The following is a 17,106-nucleotide window of genomic DNA, read 5'->3' on the forward strand; positions in this document are numbered from 1 at the left end:
GTGACTTTGCTGTGCAACATAACATGTTTTGCAACTGTTAATATCAAATATATTTAGAAATTTTACTTCTTACAGATACAAAGTGTACTCACTGCATGCCATAACACTTAATGCACCGCTGAACTAGAATTTGTAGCACAACAAATGTTAACCTTAATCTTTGCTTCTAAACAACCTGGAAGGGGTTTCAATCAGAATGTCTTTCTCCCAACAATGGTTTCAAAGACTCCAAAGTACAGATAAAACTACTAGTACTGTAACTGTTAAATGTTAACACACTCACTAACAATGTGTATATTCACCTGCAAAATACATCATTACATACATCACTACAGTTTATGGGAAATCCTGTGAAAAGCTTTGAGGTGTTCTCCCAACATCAAAAGCTATATCAAATACATGGAATGTTTATTTAAGCCTCTAGTTTATGATATAGAGAAAATATATAAAAACCCGTGCACTCACAATCTCCTCCTCTAACCATTAACCAACTTCAGGATAGCCATATGACCTGGGCCTCATGCTCCTGACTCTGGTCAGACCAGGTCTCTACCCATCTCAGCCCAGCCCCAGCAGACAAGGAAGAGATGCGACATCATCACTTCCTTAAGAAGGCGTGATTCCAGCCCTCGAACCTCCTGCCCTGAGCTCCTTATGCCCACTACAATACTTTGATAAATACTGTATCCTACTTTCTCCACCTAGCTAAACTGAGCTCCAGAGAACAACAGAAAAGTTATTGATTTTGTCCCTATACAACAACAACTTGTATTTATATAGCACCCTTCATGCGGGGTCGCGTCCTGGAGCGCTTCACAGTGGTGGAGTCTGACACTGAGCCAGGGAGGGAGAGGTGACCATATGCACGATCAAAAAGAAAGTTCTTCAGGCGAGATTCTTTAGGCGACATTTGAACATGTGGGGGGGAGGGGACAAGGCAGAGGGATTGAAGGAGAGAATTCCAGGGTTTCGGGGAGCAGTGGCTGAAGGCATGGCCACTGATGGTGGAACGGAGGGCACGAGGCCCAAACTGGAGGCCAGAGCCAGCCGAGTGGAGGTAAGCAGGTCAAATAGGTAGGGAGGTGCGAAGGCATGAAGGGATTTGGAAACGAGTGAGAGGATCTTGAAATTGATCCATTCAGTGATTGGTTGCCAGTGGAGCCTAGCAAGGACAGATGTGATGGAGGTATAGAGTTTCGTGCAGGTGAGTATCTGGGCGGCAGAGTTTTGAATTAATTAATTGTGTATGGTGGAGCTGGGGAGACCAGCGAGGAGGGCATTGGAATAGTCCAGCTGAGAAGTGACAAATGCTGGGTCAATAGTTGTGTTGTTGTATAATCATAGTAGATGCACACAACAATCTGCAAATATTAAATAATAAATTAAAATTATGTTTAAATGTTTGAACTTAAAATTTTGCCATTAACTATATAGTTGATCATTGTAGTCTACATGTTAGCTTATTGAGATGCTGACTTCATGACAGCTTGGGGTTATAGTGGAATGTTTCTTAGAAAGTTTTTTTTTGTAATAACCCATTATTGAAATAAAGTGTTCATGCCTTTATTTATTTCTTTAATTCATGTGATAAAATACATAATGTAGAATCTTATTATGTCAGACCATTTCAAAGAGCTTCAAACAACGGATCACGTAGCATATTAGTTGTAATGTTATATGTGCTATATAGCATCAACCTTAGAGACGGAAGGTAAAATCAATGCAATATACAACAACAAAAAAATTACATTTGTATAGCACCTTTCACGTTGGGAGGACGTCCCAAGGCGCTGGACAGACAGAGTTACGGACCTGAGCTGAGGATCGGTGTGGGGGAGGGGGGAGGGCAGGGGGGAAGCAGGGAGATCGAAAGCACGGTCAAAGAGGAGGGTCTATACCGTGTCTTTCATGTCGGGAGGACGCCTCACAGCACTTCATAATAATAATAATCCTTGCATTTGATATAGCGCTTTTCACGTTTTCTAAATGTCTCAAAACACTTCACAGAACAGACTGTATATTAGTTGTGAATTGATTGTATACTTGTGGGCGAAATGCGGCAGCCAATTGTGCACAGCAGTGTCCCACAAACAGTCGTGGATTGAATTGACCAATTTATTATTGCTTTTCTTGAAGGATTATTATCAAGCGTGTGGTAGTAAGAAAACATGCCCAAAGTTTTGCTCTGCTGGGAATCGAACCCAGGTCTCTCGCTTGCTCTAACAGCTATAATGCTGAGCTAGAATACTGCATGGGTATCTGAACTGGGAGTAGGAGCTGAGTGGGCGGGGAAGAGAAAGATGCCTGAAAGCACAGTTGAAAGCGGGGAGGGAAGGAGCAGGTTTGAGGAATTTCACGATGAAATTCCAGAGAATGGGGCAGAATGGCTGAAGGTCCATCAGCTACTAGTGGGACATGAATAGATAAGTCAAGGAACGTGTTGAGTTATACTGTCAATTTTATTCAATGTTGTATAGAACTGTGGAAGTAAGAATACCAAACTTACTAATGTTTCAATGAGACATAGTATTCATTTAATTGACCTTGAAAACAGTGCAGGGCTGAATAGACCAATCAACCAAAATCCAAACCAAGAACCTTTACTTCCAAGCTTACTCCTTTTTACATATCTGTTTCAATTGCTTTCCCAAAGCCAATATGGATTCTGCCTTGACCACCACTCCTGTTGAACAGTATAATCTATATAAAGTCAGGACTTCGAACTCATATAGTCTAGGTCGACACTCAAATGCAGTGCTGGGTGTACTGCATTGTTGGAGGTGTTGTCTTTCACATAAGACATTAAACTGAGGTCTTGCCTGCCTGTTCAGGAAGGTGTTAAAGATTCCATGGCACTTCAAAAAAAAAATTAAAAAGGATCGAGGTCTTTAAAATGATGAAAGGTTTTGATAGGGTAGACATAGAGAAGATGTTTCCACTTGTGGGGAAGACCAAAACCAGGGGCCATCAATATAAAATAGTCACCAATAAATCAAATAAGGAAGTCAGAAGAAACTTCTTTACCCAGAGAGTTGTGGGAATGTGGAACTTGCTACCACAAGGAGTAGTTGAGGTGAATAGCACAGATGTATTTAAGGGGAAGCTAGATAGGTACATGAGGGAGAAAGGAATAGAAGGTTATGCTGAAAGGCTTAGTTGAGAAAGAGCAGGAAGAGACTCATGTGGAGCATAAACACTGGCATAGACCAGTTGGGCCGAATGGCCTGTTTCTGTGCTGTATATTCTAAGTAATTCATTATCTAAATGCCTCATTTAATTATTTTTGTGACTCTCTTAAATCTGTGTGATTTATCTTAAGTTTAGATTATCTAATCTTGACTTGTTTACAGAGAAGTAATAATAGTAATAATAATCCTTGCATTTGATATAGCCACCCTATCACGTCTTTGAGACATCTCACAGCGCTTCACAGAATATTCTGTAAAGTGAATTGACTGTATATTATTGAAGTGACAGTTTTCGGTTTACATTGACGTGCTAATTTTTTGTTGCGGAGTAAACCCTCCTAACTATTAGACAATTATTAGATACCATAAATAATTATCATTGCTGATAATTATCACATCATGTGCAGCATTTCTTACCTCACTGATTATTGGCTTTAAATTACATGCATCATTTGGGTTGTTTTAAGTGACAAACCTACTCTTGTCATCAGTCAATTGACCAGCTAATGGCTATCCTCATTGGGGGGAGAGAAGAGTTAAGATGGTCTTAGTCGGCTCTAAAGTGACATGTTTGACAATGGAGTGTCGGAATTGACCATTCTCTGTGGGGTCACAGCAGTCCAGTTTTTCACAGCAGTCCAATTTTGAGGCTGCCAAATCTTGCTAACCTGCACTGAATACTCTTTGGATTTGGGTAAATAGGATGCAATCCTCCAGGGAATGAGTGTGCATTCCATATCAGACAAGGGATATTTCCTTACATAGGCGGCATGCAATACATGGAACTCTGAATCTGGTTTGGATAGTCTTGAGCAGCATTAAGGTATTGGTTTTCTGCATGTGTAAGACATTTGGCTTTTAACCAACAAACCAATGTTAATGTAAGAGTTTCTTTGACATAAATCAAAGTTTTCATCATTCGTACTACTGATAATTAGATTGAGTCATCTGATTTAGAGAATTTGAGAGTGTGTGTGTTGAAAATAAAAACAAAAAATTCTCATGTTATTTTCCAGTTTGCAATGACGACAGCACAGTAAACACCATTTCTCAGTCAAGAAAGGAAACAATTTCATGAATATATTTGTGTGGTTTAAAGTAATGTTGTTAGAGTTAAAGTCATTATTCTAACCAGAAGTATTGTTGCTATCATTATTTGTTTTCCTCATTCGGGGCTACATATAGAAAGTAATTTGGTCAGCACTGACATCATATCTGTAACTCAGTTTATAATCCTAATAATCCTTTCTTGATATTGCAAATTTCATGAAGGGAGGATATATCAAACCGTTTCACAAGATTTACTTGAGTGCACCACTGTAATGTCTCATGAACAGCTATGAAGTGAGTGACCAATTTTATCTGGGGGATTGTTGGCCAGATGTCCCGACAAGAGGCTTGAACCCACAATCTACTGACTCAGAGGCGAGAGTGCTACCAACTGAGCTAGGCTGACAGCTTAGATAGCTGCTGAAAATACAGTTCGCAATGTGTCAAAACAAAGAAAATTCTTTGTCAATTATAGTCAATGACTTTAATTCATAGCCCAAAATGTTATGAAAGCCAAGATATGTGCAGTGAATTTTTATTTATTTTTCTCTTAAAATTGTCTTTGAAAAATAAATGAAAGTTTATTGTCGTGACCTTTTGCAATTGCAGAACTGAATTACATTAAAAAATTTGTTCATGAAGATAAATTTGATAGACCAACTTACCATGACATCACAAATACCTCCTGACAGAAGGAATGAATGGTCAGCTGAACCCAATGCATTCTGCATTGAGGGATTTGAGTTGGTGCCACCAATAATACACTGTTGAAATTCAGGAGTCTTTGTGCAGCAAAACCAGGTGCTCACCATTGAATTAGTAAGGTATACTCTGTAACAGAAACTTAGCAGGTATGTTCCTCCGCAATGTCCAGCAAACAGCCACAAAGTGAATGAACAAATTTATTTACGGAATTGCTGGCCAACTTAACGAAAAAAAATTCCTTCTCTTTTCCAGTAGAGCCACTTTAACGTCAATTTGAACACACAGACAGAACTTCCGGCATTAAAGTCACCTCAAACAACATAGCACAACCCCAGCCCTGCAGAGTCACCTAGACGATCTGAGTTCAGAGTCCCTTGAACCCACAGCCTCTAACTCAGAGGCAAAAGTGCTACCAAATGAGCTCGACAATGATTGCGAAATATTTTCATGATTAAAATACAAATTAGAAAAGTAAATTCTGCACATTTGCTCTTAAATGTATTTGTGTCCATGAATCTATTCTAACCTTGGAGGATGGGTGTGGGAGGAGTGTGGTCTTCTTGGAGCTGGATTGGCTTCAATATGGTGTGCTAGGCAATATAATATTATAATAATAATAATCCTTGCATTTGATATAGCGCTTTTCACGTCGGGAGGACGTCCCAAAGCGCTTCACAGAATATACTGTAAAGTGAGTTGACTGTATATTTGTGGGCGAACGCGGCAGCCAATTGCGCACAGCAATGTCCCACAAACAGTCATAGATTGAAAATGACCAATTTAATTATTGTTTTTTTTTTTTGGTTTTGGAGGGATTATTATTAGGCGTGTGGAGTAAGGAAACTTGCCCAAGGTTTCGCCCTGCCTGGAATTGAACTCAGGTCTCTCGCTCGCTTGCAAAGCGAGTGCTCTAACCACTGAGCTACAGGACTCCATATTGGAATCAAGTTACCCTCTGTGATGTGTTGATTCCTGAGCCAGGTGGGGCTGCAAACTCCAGGCAACTGCTGTTGAAAGACCAGCAGCCTGGCTCAATGGCAGGACTTAGAGGGTCAGATACTGGGAGCTGGCATTCGACCTGCTCAGGTCCTATTAACCCTGCAAACCAAAGGTTACCCCAAATGGTAAGAGTGGTCCTAGCTGTACAAACAGTGAGAAGCATGTCAAACAGTGCTCTCAATGGTAAGTATGAAGTTTTAGCTCATTGAAATTCAGTGGTATGCCAACCCACTTTGGGGGCCCCAATGCCTTGGCTCACATCAACCTGTACCTAATAATAATGATTCTTGATATAGTGCCATATCACTACAAGGAGACATCTCAAAGTGCTTCACATGATACCCTGTAAAGTGGACTGACTATTTTTTGTGGGCAAAACTCAGCAGCCAATTGCACAGAGCAATATCCCACAAACAGCCATGGAGTGAGTGACCAATTTTATATGGGGGGATTTGATGGCCAGGACACTGGGAGAAATCACCTTCTCTTTTCAAATAGTGCCATGGGATCTTTAACGCCCATCTGTACAGTAGGGCATTGAAGAACCCATGGCCTGGTTGTGTGGTAATACTCAACAGAGATAGGTAACCAAGGTGTGCCCCTTCAGGGAGGGAGGGAGGGAGCATTCCATTAAGCGCTCTGAGATGCTGTCTGGCATGAAGGGCATAATATAATGCAAGTTGTTGATACCCTTGAAAAAAAGCTTGAAAGGGACATAGAGAACCTAAACCTCTGACAGATGCTGGTCGAGAATCTGCTTGGCGCACTTCTCCATAAACTGCTGGGCAGGTCTCAACCTGCTTCCAGCCATCTGCTGCATTGGATCACATCCAGAAAAGTTTCCAGTTTGCTTGTCCTCACATTTTAACCACAGAAAAAGAACTTCATTCCATTCAATATACTGTGTACTGCATGTTCCAGACAAAATTTATTACTCACGTAGTTATCTGTGGTGACGTGACTCTTCAATTTTGTTCAAAGCATTGCTTCAGTGATTTTGATACGATCATTTCTTGGGTTGTCTGGGATGTAAATTGGCCTGTATGTTGTCCTCTATCTAATATATTTGAAATATTTAAAATGTTAGATATCTAAATAGTGAAATATATCATATTTATTCCTTCTTTAAACCGAGTAGGCAGTGTTGAATTTCTTCACCAGCAAATGAAAGCGCTCTGGGATACTACCTGTGTTGTTGAAAGCTGCAGCTTCTTCTTTTCAATTGACTAAAAATAAGAATATCTGAATTCAGATATTGTTGTTTGCAGTACAGTCATTTGCTTTTAATTATATTTTTTACAGTAAACAAATATTGATGAATGAAGGAGGAATGGGAGCCAATTACCATATGCTTTCTATGTGGGACACTTGCATTGCTCTGCAAATAGCACAAGTTGAAGGTCCTGTTCACAAACAATAGACTGACATAAATGAGGGATGGCAAGTACTGGCAAGTAGAAGGAAGTGCCATAATTATAGACTCCATGTTACGAGATATAGGTTACAGCTGCCTCCACTGAAATAGAATTTCGATGTACTCAGTCCTTGAAAAGAATGTTCCCTCATTTCCTGCATGCATATTAATTTCTGCGGTTGCCTACAAAACATACAGTCACAATACTTTGCATTATTTCCTAAGAAGTACTTTGAGACATGCAGGTCAACAATAATATCGAATCAGTAAATATTTTGGGAGATGAACAGATAAGTCACTTGTTATACTAGTATTATCCTAATTATTTTGCATTGCTGTAGATGGGCCAACTAACTTGAATCATCAACAGGACTATTTCAGTGGAGGGTTAGACCAGTCACTGGGGGATTTCTTCCCACTCGGCTCCTGGTAAACCCGTAAACCAAATCCCTAACATATAAGGTTGTCAATGTGGACCAATGCGGTCTAGCTTCCCAGACAGTGGTTTGGGAGTTAGGAGTTAAACTCCTTCAGTATTCTAATGCACACTTTGGGGCCTCTGATCTAAAAATTGAGAATTATACCCCAAGGACCATTCTTCTGTCATCTAAACTCATTCCATAAAGTGGATCTGTTTTATTTTCTTCAATTTGTACCACTGAAAGTAACTTCTTTTATAGATTCCATCAAGGAGATACGATCTGAATGATGGACCACATGCAAGAACAACAACAACTTGCATTTATATAGCGCCCTTCACGTGGGATAGCCTCCTGGAGTGCTTGATGCTAATATGCAGCCATGCTAATAAATCAATTTGCCTACTCGTATGAGAAAATAAACAAGCTGAATGGGGAATCAAAGTGGGGAAACAGTTTCACTTCAACATGAAGCTCAACATTCAATTTCTTCCCCCTAACCACTGAGCTTCAGGACTCCACAGCACTGACATGATGGGCTGAATGGCCTTCTTCTGTGCTGGAAATTTCTTTGGGTATTTGACTTGTCTTGTGACTGTGTATTTGTGTGCAAACATCCCACTTTGTTATCACATCACAAACTATAATGAATGCTATTCCATTTCCTGATGGAAGATTCTATAGAATACACCGTGATTCCCAAAGCTATCAATAAAAAACAAGAAATATTCAATCAGTCCATATCTCCATAATTTAACCTACATTCCTAGAGAACATTCTCCATCAATATTTTGCCTACAAATTCACACAGTATATTTTACAGTATATTCTATGAAGCACTTTAAGATGTCTTGATGACATGATAAGGTGCTATGATCAAATGCATGGATTATTATTATATTATTATCAATCCCTGCATAATACCATTGACACTCTCAAGCACTTATCCACTGAAAAAGGGGGCGGGAGAAGGAATGTTCTGTTGTCACGAATTTGCCAACTTTTGGCAGAAGTGTGTATATGTTTTTGTACCCTCTAAAGATTATTACATTTACCAGTAGTGGGAGAATACGGTTCCACATGTTAGGGGAAGCTTTATTGTGCATCTTGTCCTGACCTGGGATTTTGATATTGGCATTCTACATGGAAAATGTTCCAATTCACAGAACTGATATTCCTTACCTTTTAATAAGTTGGAAACAAGAAACTGGACAAGATGACAAGGAGAGAGGTATTTAACATTCTTGAAAGTAGAAATAGTGTCTATTTGACATCAAATCATACCATTGTTAAGAGCTCAGATAATCTAACTGTGTGAAGGGTGGTATACAAATTGTAGTTGTTAATAGTTGCAAAGAATTCAAAAATAAAGTGATGAGGCTTTTTTTTATTGATTACATAATACATTATAGAATTAGTTGCCAGATACCAATTGGTTATTTGGTCACTGAATGATACAGTAAAACACACATAAATCGTATCATTCAGGACCATAACATTTAAAATGACTTATGTGAAGTCCGAGTTGTAGGCAAACTGTATAAATGGTATAAAATCATAAATCATAAATAAATTACATTGGACATGAGTAATTTAATGCAGCTGGTAAGTACACATGCGGTAGTTCATCACTGCACCTGGTAAGTGCATGTGCGGTGACAGGTCAAAACTACATTTCCCGCGATTCAATGTGTCTTGACCCATTGCTGCATTTGCACTTACTGGGAAGAACTGGAATCACATTGAATCGCGGGAAATGAAGTTGATGCATGCATTAATGGATCAAATCTATGTCTTGCGTGATTCAATACAGCCAGAACCATGCGGGAGTAATGGAGGGTAGAGGAGCACTTATCGTCTGCTTTCAATCATGGGAAATGATGTCCTAACCTGTCGACATATGCACACTGGTCAACTGGCTGTATTTACCGACAACGGGTCAAGACACATTGAATTGAGGGAAATGTAGTCTTTACACATCACCGCATGTGCACTTCTGAGTTAGGAGGTGATTAATATGAGTATTGCAAAGAAATCTATGTGGTTTTGATAGGAAACGGAATGGGGGATCAGAAAAACTGGCTTCAGGCTGATATAGTGGTTGTGTTTAGTGATTAAAGCAAGTGAGAGGACCTGGGTTTGATTCCCAGGCTGGGCGAAACATTGGGCAATTTTCCTTACTCCATAGGTCTCTGTTTACCTAGGAGTAAATAGGAACCCAGTTGTTAGTCGATTGGTGGATCGCTTTTCAGGGGTAATAATTCCTTTAAAATAATTTGGGCACTCCATCCACAACTGTTTGTGGGACATTGCTGTGAGCAATGGCTGCCATGCTTCACCCACAAAATATAGCCAATTCACTTTACAATATATTCTGTGAAGCGCGTGATAAGGTGCTATATCAACTGTCAGGCCTATTATTATTATTATTATTATTATTATGTACGTTCATTTGAGTAGAACTAACCATCTACCACAGCTCAAGACAACCAATACAAACCTCCTTAAAAGAATCTGATTTTCTCATCATAAGAAATTTATTTCCTTTTCTCCCAAAGAGTTGAACCATTAATTTAGACAGATTTTTGGGGATCCGACAGAGCAAAATCCAGGTCCAACTCCGTTTCTTTGTTTGGATGTGACCTTGCCTGCTGTGGGTGTGTGAGTGAGTGTCACAGGAATGTGCTGTGTTAATTACACTACAGAGTGGAGACTGCAGCCTTCACAGTACTCACTCTTCTGAAACAACTGCACCACTACCCTTGCTCTGATCAAGCTCCAATGTGGGACCCTTGCTGCACACTGGCTCTTTCTGACTAGGTAAAGAATTAACTTGCTCACTTGTTAACGCCAAAAGGAATCTGTTTTGAAGTCGCTTTGAGCCAGAAAAGTTCTCTCTGCGCTTTCCAGCTTGTTTTTTTTGAAGGATATTGACTTCTGTGAAGGGTGTTCCTGTCTACACTTGAACTGCGGTTATTGATGTGGCAGGTATGGCTCTACAAGTTTAGTTTCCATGGGTTTATGTATTAATAGGACAGAACTTGGATAATTTCCCCCCTCCTGCTTAACATTAGACATTAAGAAAGTTTAAAATATATAAAGTTTGTCTTAAGCCTTTTCATCAGTCTTGTGAATGTTTTTTTACTGCTGTTTGTTTGGTTCTTTCTGAATTGCATGTCAGCTGTGAGGCGATTCATGAAGTATAAAGTATACTCTTATAAAGTATTTAAAGGAGAATTACTATTTCCTCTCTAAATTAAGTTACTGAACTATGATGGTGTGTGTTTGCTTTTCAAAACTGTGCATTTGACCACATACATTCATTGCTACATACCTGACTGGCAGTTTTAAGGGTACATTCTTTTTGTTAAATCAAGATCAGCAGGTATAGTGTGAAATGTGGGCCAATATTATCTTGCCTTTTAAATCTCCTGTGAACGATTGATTTATTGTCATGTAGAGTTGTCGGCAAAGTCTTTAAGATTCTAAAATACCTGACAACAGAAACAAGAAATCATACACCTGGATTTCCACATAAGGAGAGAGAGCATTCCTGATCCTCTTAAACTTGAGACCACAAACAAACACTGCACTACCCAAGGGGTTATGCTGAGGTTAGTCCCAGTGTTTTCTGCACTGTCTCTTATTGAAGTACTGACTGGATTTGTTCCAACAGTGCTGGTAGCAGTAAGTAAGGCAAACCAGATGCTATTAAAAGAATTATTTAAAAGGGCAATGTTAAGCTGAAATAGTGGGGTAGTTCTGCCACTTTATAAATTATTGTTGGGAACAACCGCACTTGGAATACTGTGTGCAGTTCTGGTCGCTGCAATGCAAAAAGGATATTGCAGCGATTTAGAGTATACAGAGGAGGGCAACCAAAGTGTTTGACGGGATGGGGGGACTGGACAAAAGAGAAGCGATTAGGTAAACTGGGTATGTTCATGTTAGAGAAGAGAAGGTTGAGGAACGATTTGATTTGAGTTTTTAAGATTCTAAAGGTAATGTAGACCACGATAAACTGTTTTATCTTGTACTGAACAGTAGAACCAGAGGACATGGCGGATTGGAGGGGGGTAAGTTCAAAACAAATCTGTGGAAACAATTACAATTTGTCAGTTAATTCTGACAATTCTAACTAATTCCATTTAGTGTTCATAATAATTTGAGGCTGTAATTGAGAAAATAAATTTGAAAGGAAATTCAAAGCAAATCTGCGGAAACACTAAAGTGAGAGAGTAATAACTGACTCTCTTGGGAGACTTGGAAGCAGAAAGTGTTGATTCTTTCAAGAATAAATTAGATAGATTTCTGTTAGGAAATAATATCTCGAGATACAGTAAATAGTTTGGGACATGACATGAGCTTGCGACTGCCAGGATTGTGGAAGGCGAACTGGATTGGTTTTCGTTCATCTAGCAATTCTTATGTTATGCATCAGTGCCACATCTGAGATCGGTCCACAAGATTGAAAGCACAGAATAGAGGGTTGGGCTGTTTAAAAAGTGGATTGGAAATATGGTTCAATCGTAGGGGACCATCCCTTGACACTGTTCAAAAATAAAAGGGAGTTGCTCCCAGTGTCCTGGCCAACAATTCCTCCTCAAATAAAACTGGTAATTCACTTCATGGCTGTATGTGGGACATTGCTGGGTGCAAATTGGTTGCATTGTTCACCCAGAAATCACTACACTTCACCCTGTGAAGCGCTTTGTGATATCCTTCCAATTTAAAGACCGGAAGAAAGGGGTGTGGAGTGTGGATAAAGGAAGCACGTTCCAGTGTTTTAGAGGTGCAGGGTCTGAAGGCTGAGCCACTAATGGTGGTGCAGAGTGGGTGGGGTTGGACATTAATCCTACGTTAGCCTAGCAGAGGGGCGACTTGGTTAAGAGAAGGGAGATCTTATTGAAATTGCTGTGTGTGTGTGTTGGACATCTATAATCTACATACAATGACATGTTAGAAATTGTCCACTAATTCTGACAATTCCAACTAATTTTTAATACTTTTTGAGACAGTAATTGAGAAAACAATTTTCAAAGGAGACAGTCTCATGTCTTGACAAACAGCTTTTACTGATGCTTTTGAATATGATATAACTGCTACCTCTGCCTCTTAATCTGCTCCTCGGTGAAGTCTCCAAAAGTATAAAAACGATGCAATTTGATTTCATCACTGAAAAAAATTGTTAGCATTTTTTGTGTTGTTTTAAAAACAACCAGCCTTGTAACACTTTTACAATCTTTTCAGAACTATTTCTAAACAAATAGCTATGCAACTTGAAGGTCCTGTAACCTATTGGATAGAACACTTGCCTTGCAAGCAAGAGGACCTGGGCTCGATTCCTGTTAAAAGTTTACACAAGATTCCTTGCTCCACAGCAGTAAGTGGGAACCTGGTTATTAGCGCTTTAGTATGTCTCAATGATTTGATAAGGCACTATATCAAATGCAAGGATTATTATTATAAAGGTTTGTTTCATTATATTAGTCCCTTAATTCCCCACAAGTTTCTATCTCCGCTATCATTTCTCAGCAAGTTGCAGAACTACATTTTAATCTGTAAAATAAGGTTTTGATTTAGATGTGCATCTTTAAATCATAATTACAAATATAATTATTGTTATTCACACTTTTTGTTTCAACCTCTTGATACACATTCACCCCTCCCAGAGTGATTTGAATTTTTTTCCTTTCTATCACACATATGAACCTTCCACCGTAACAATTTGGAATTTACAAATAGAAATCTCAGCACAAGAATTGTCATGCAATTGCTCCATAAAGTTTAATTTGCAGGCAACAATTTAATCAATTTTATCAATTTAAAATTGATAAAAAAATCAAAGTTTACCACGGCTGCAGATTAAACCTTCTGCAGCCGGGGTAAACTTTGAGTTTTTGTCAATTTTAAATATTAGTTGGAATAAAATTAATTTGTAGTGCAAAACGACTCTCAGAATAATGCCATCGTGCTCATATTTCAAACAATTTCTGTGAAGTATTTATGAAGCACATTACAGCTCCAAATAGCATTTGCAGCTTCCTTTCAAATAGAGCACGAGGGGTGAAGGAATAGAGAATTTAGTTATCTCAAAAATTAACTGTACTAATTGAATGTTGTGTGCATCTTATTTAAAAGACTTAGTACTTCAGAAATTTCTGCTCTCAATCTAAATCTAACATTATTTAACCACTTCATTATTATCATACTTTTAAAAAAATAGTAATAATCCTTGCATTTGATATAGCACCATATTACATCTTTAGATGTCTCAAAGCGCTTCACAGGATACACTGTAAAGTGAATTGACTTATATTTTATGGGCGAAACGTGGCAGCCAATTGCAAACAGTTGTGGATTGAGTGACCACATTATTATTATTTTGGAGGGTTTATTAACCCCGGAAAGCAATCTGCCAAATGACTAACAAGTGGGTTCCTACTTACTGGTAGGTAAACATAGGCATGTGTGTGAAGTAAAGAAACTAGTCTAAGGTTTCACCCTGTCCTACCCAGGAATCGAACCCAGGTCCTCTCACTTGCGAGGTGAGCGTTCTCACTACTACATTACAGGATTCCACGCCAGACAGACAGACGTCTAGATGTACTTTCTATTTTAAATATTAGTTTTCACAACTGATGCCTTACTGGTCTGCAAGTAGTGAAGTCATGTGCCAGTGTTCAACATATATTTTTTGCACAAACTTGTTAGGATGTGGAATGCCCTAACAAGTAAAGTGGGAGAGGCAGTCGATTTTTCATTGTAAAGGAATTTGAAGATGGCGTGGCAGTGTGGAATTGATTGAACACTTATTGCAAAATGCTTTGATACATTTCATGATAATGCAATTTTTATAGTGTGAATCTAACTGTAATTTTTTTATACCATTATTATCTGGCTTTCCCAATATCTCAGTTCAGTCCTGATTGATCTTTGTCCCGCGACCACAACTAGATTGGGTTGAGACTTGGCTGATTTTCCCCTTCTCCCTCGTTTATTAGCCTGCTGAACTCTCTTTAATTGAAGCTCACATGAATGATGCCCATTTGGGTCAAGTACCCTTGGAACTGGAATCAGGTGGTCAACCAGTAGAGGGAGAAAGTAATCAAATGATTCATGAGACAAACTTATTCTTGAGAGAAAGGTAGGGAGGGAGAAAAAACTCTAAATATCAATTGTGGGACTTCCCTCAACATGAAAGGTACTACACAAATGTAATTTGTTGTCGTTGATGTACTTTAAACTTTACAACTTTCTTCAGCTCAACGTGCGTAAAACTGAGGCCCTCCTGATTGGCTCACGTCAGCGCCTCCGCACCTCAGGCGCTGACACCATCAGCATCCAAGGCTGCACTCTCCACCTCTCAAAGCCGGTCAGGAACCTCGGGGTTCTGTTCGACCCTGAGCTGTCCTTTCTCCCTCATATCCGCGCCACAACTGGCACCGCCTTCCATCACCTCCGGAATGTCGTCAGACTACGGCACTACCTCACCCCTCACGCTGCTGAAACTCTGGTCCACGCCTTTATCACCTCAAGGCTGGACTATGGGAACTCTCTCCTCGCCGGCCTTCCCGGCACCTTCCTCCACAAGCTGCAGGTCATTCAGAACTCTGCAGCTCGTGTACTGTCCCGCACCAGGCTTCGCGACCACATCACTCCCACCCTCGCTCACCTCCACTGGCTCCCCATCCCCCAGAGGATCGATTTCAAGATCCTCATCCTCACCTACAAGGCCATTCACGGCCTTGCTCCCTCCTACCTCTCCAACCTACTATCCCCCTACCTACCTGCCCGTACCCTCCGTTCCTCTGGCTCCGGTCTGCTCCACATCCCCCGCCCCAATCGCCCTACCATCGGTGGACGGGCCTTCAGCCTCTCAGCCCCTAGGCTCTGGAACTCTATCCCCCAGTGCCTTCGCCGCCTCCTCCCTTTCCTCCTTCAAGGCCGGTCTCAAGACCTTTCTCTTTGACCGTGCCTTCAGCTCCCCTCTCGACTCTCTACCCCTCCTCGCTCCCTCCCTTCCCTCCCCTCACCCTGACCATTTCCCCCCTGCTCGGGTCCTGACCCAACTGTACAGCGCCTTGGGACGTCCTCCCAACGTGAAAGGCGCTCTATAAATGGAATCTTGTTGTTGTTGTTGTTAAATGACCCAACTGTCCAGCTCCTTGGGACGTCCTCCCGACGTGAAAGGCGCTCTATAAATGAAATCTTGTTGTTGTTGTTTAAATGGATGGTCCTTTGCCAAATGTAGAACCTTTGATCTCACTGATGTGTCCAGACAATAGGAGGTGTTGTAAAGATATTAATAATCGTTGCATTTGGAATAGCGCCTTATCACATCATCAAGACATCTCAAAGCATTTTGCAGGATATACTGTAAGGTGAATTGATTGTGTATTTCGTGAGCAAACACAGCAGTTTGTTTGCACACAGCATATGTCCCACTGACAGACATCCCACAGTGACCAATTTTATTTGGGAGATAGGGGGAGAAACTCCCTTCTGTTTTTGAATAGTGTCATAGGATTTTTAACGTCCACCTGAACAGGCAGACAGGATCTTGGTTTAACATTTCATCCAAAGGACAGCACCTCCGACAATGCAACACACCACCAGCATTGCATTGGAGTGTAAGTTTAGACTGTGTGATTCCAAGTCCTGATGTGGGGCTTGAGCCCACAACTTTCTGACACAGAGGCGAGAGTGCTACCACTGAGCTAGGCTGCCAAACTGGCTCCTTGTCTCAATCCTTACAGAGGTATCTCGATTTGAAAAAGAAAACTTGTAACAAAACAGAAAATAGTAGTGCACTTGTACTGTAGCTCAGTGGTTAGAACACTCACCTTGCAAGCGAGACACCTGGGTTCAATTCCAGGCAGGGTGAAACCTTGGGCAAGTTTCCTTACTCCACACGCCTAATAATAATCCCTCCAAAACAAAACAATAATAAATTGGTCATTTTCAATCCACGACTGTTTGTGGGACATTGCTGTGCGCAATTGGCTGCTGCATTTCGCCCACAAATATACGGTCAATTCACTTTACAGTATATTCTGTGAAGCGCTTTGAGACAAGGATTATTATTATTGTCACAATATAATGAATGTCTTTATGCTTTAATCCTGTGGTATAAATATTGATACAGGTTAGGGGGAGATACCATCTATCTGAAATTAAAAAGTTACAAAAAGGAAAAACTGTTGCTTACGTGACACTTGGCTACCTGCACAGACACAAGGATGATCTTGTATCTAACAGCACGCTAAGAACCTTAGACTACTGCCAATATAATCAGGGAGTAACAAGAGCCTATAAAATTTCCCTGTTG

At 40.2% G+C, this 17,106-nt stretch overlaps 1 protein-coding gene across 10 annotated transcripts in view; it reads left to right on the forward strand.

Moving 5' to 3' along the window:
- Positions 1–10,522: 10,522 nt before the first annotated feature.
- The window catches only part of sytl2a (synaptotagmin-like 2a), an 80,759-nt gene continuing 74,175 nt past the window's right edge, over positions 10,523–17,106 (forward strand). For 6 of the 10 annotated variants that reach the window (XM_007902447.2, XM_042333924.1, XM_042333926.1 and 3 more), the window contains exon 1: positions 10,523–10,595. The gene's annotated coding sequence lies outside the window, so the exon portion shown is untranslated. Of the gene's footprint in view, positions 10,596–10,726; positions 10,764–17,106 lie in introns of those variants that run through there. The other 4 variants (XM_007902454.2, XM_007902463.2, XM_007902471.2 and 1 more) reach the window with 3 other exon arrangements.

Source organism: Callorhinchus milii, unplaced genomic scaffold (assembly GCF_018977255.1).
Source record: "Callorhinchus milii isolate IMCB2004 unplaced genomic scaffold, IMCB_Cmil_1.0 Scaffold4, whole genome shotgun sequence".
NCBI lineage: Eukaryota > Metazoa > Chordata > Chondrichthyes > Chimaeriformes > Callorhinchidae > Callorhinchus > Callorhinchus milii.